Genomic DNA, 2,286 nt, shown 5'->3' with positions numbered 1-2,286 from the left:
TTTTTGTAGCAGTGATGGAAAAGTAGAAATAAAACATTAAATGGAACAGGATATGCTTACTTGGGTCTCTTGAAGCAGAAAACAGCTTTCTAGGTGTAGTCACAAAATCTATTGGCTTTTCATTTGCATTTGCCTCCAAAGATTCTGACAGCAGCATCTTAGGAAAGTTTGAGGGTAGGTGATCACTGCTGTCCTTTCCAGTTCCAAAATTCTAAAATTCTCATCATCACAACTGTTGTCAGTGTGCTTCCTGGCTGCTCTATGTTCATTTAAAAAAATACCACTTCATTGCCTTTTCCCTGTATACTTCAAATATTAGGATTGCGCATGTCATATATATTTCCTATATGTCATCACATGTAATAAACTAAGAGGACAGGACATAAAGAGTTTTGGAAGTGCCAAACTCAGGGTGCTTTCCTCCTGTGCCTGCATGCCGCTTGCCTTGCGGGCTGCCTTCAGGATATCATGTGGCACTGAGCCCGCCCAATCTTCTCAAGCTAAATGGGTGCAGCTTCAGAGAGCTTCCTTGGCCCCAGCTGTTTTCCGAAACGTATCCAGGCTTTTCAATGCATTGTCAAGAAGTCACTACACAAAGGACAGTGGAAATACAGAAAACCAACAAGACCGCCCCAAAGCGTTTTCCTCATATTTCCAATTCAGAAGGGCGAGATGACGGCTGCTCGAAAGATGTGGATGAGGAGTCGAATGGAAGGCATTACTGGAAGAGTCCTATATGTCTTAGAAAGAGAGGTCTTTCTGAGAACACACTGATTCGGGAGTCATGTGACATAGTCACCTCTGTAAATGGCAATGGGGCATTTTTTTCTGTAGGTGGAAGCACGTCAAGCAGAGCTTTCCTGAAACTCAATGCTCTGTATAAGTAAACTAAAAACTTGAACTGCAAGGCGAGCTTAAAAGGGCAAGACTTCATTGATCACTTTTATAGGACCCAAATTTATTGGTATTAGTGCTGTGGAAACTGCACAATGACTTTGGGAAAGCTTGGCCAAGAAATAAAATGTTGGAAAATACTAAAAATGTGTTACTCCTAATACTTACGTTTTTTTCTTGCCGCTCATTTGGACAGCCTGCAAGAAGCGTACATGACCCATTGGATAAATGAGAAAAATAGGTCTTAACTTTTAGTTTCTAATGACTAACCACTGATTTATAGTAAGAATTTTTCATTCATTTCAAATAAGATTTATTAAACGCCCCATGTTCTCTGAAGCTCTGTAGGTAACCTCATCAACTCTAAGCTGGAACCTTCTATAATATAACCCTGCTCTAGATCAGTGCTGTCCAATAGAANGACAAGACTTAGGGCATTTTGTTGGGGCAGAGAGAACTGTCTAGGATCCCCCGAAGCATGTCCCCTAGATGGCCACCTCCCCATAAAACCCTACCTAGACCCCTAACACCTAAGACTAGAGGCTGGTGTGGGACTCTCAAGCTGTTTGAGGCAGGTGCTCTTCTCACCCAGTCAGCACACACACTGAAAGCCAGACCTCATTCCCACCGGACTTGAAACCGCTACCATGACAGGATTTCATTCACAAGCAGGAAGAATATGAACTTCATCAGTGTATTCTCCTATGTACCTTTCATTTGGTCTCCAAAGAAGTTGTGCAGCTATAGCCAAATGGCTTGTCTCCAAGTTAAGGCACAACAGAAAATTTAGCATCTGTGAGTTTGGCTCATCTTTCAAATAAAGTGTAATGGTTGAAACTGGGATACACATTATCCAATGGCTTTGTAAACTTAAGGATTTGTGTCTGTTGGTTCTATCATACTTAATATTCAGGATATGAATTTTAAAAATAACTAATGCCAGTGTAAACATGCTTTAGGTACATAGGTCTATAAAATATTGCACATAAATATAAAATCCATTCAGCATTTCTTCATAGTAATTTTTCATTATTATAAAAAGGATACAAAATTGTGCAGACTATATGAATTTGGCTGGTCAATTTTACTTCAAAAATGATAATATTACACGTGATTATGGGTTATTTACAAGAGTTCTAAACATCAAGTCTTTGTGACCGTTAAATTCAAGATGATGGGGAAATAGTTTAAATAAAGATTATTTTCCAAAGTCATGTGCTATAAAGATTAGCAGTAAAAATGAGTAGTAAAGCTGGGATAGGCAACCCTAAAATCCTTAGGAACCCATTTTCTAAGTTCATCTCACATCTGTATAACTTGGTATTTCCTTCCTATTTATATTTAACATGTCTTCTCTGTGTACATAAAAGTATGAGGTATAGTAAATAGGTA

Source organism: Hipposideros armiger, unplaced genomic scaffold (genome assembly GCF_001890085.2).
Source record: "Hipposideros armiger isolate ML-2016 unplaced genomic scaffold, ASM189008v1 scaffold_844, whole genome shotgun sequence".
NCBI lineage: Eukaryota > Metazoa > Chordata > Mammalia > Chiroptera > Hipposideridae > Hipposideros > Hipposideros armiger.
The sequence above is the reverse complement of the archived record's forward strand: the minus strand, read 5'-3'. Positions refer to the sequence as shown.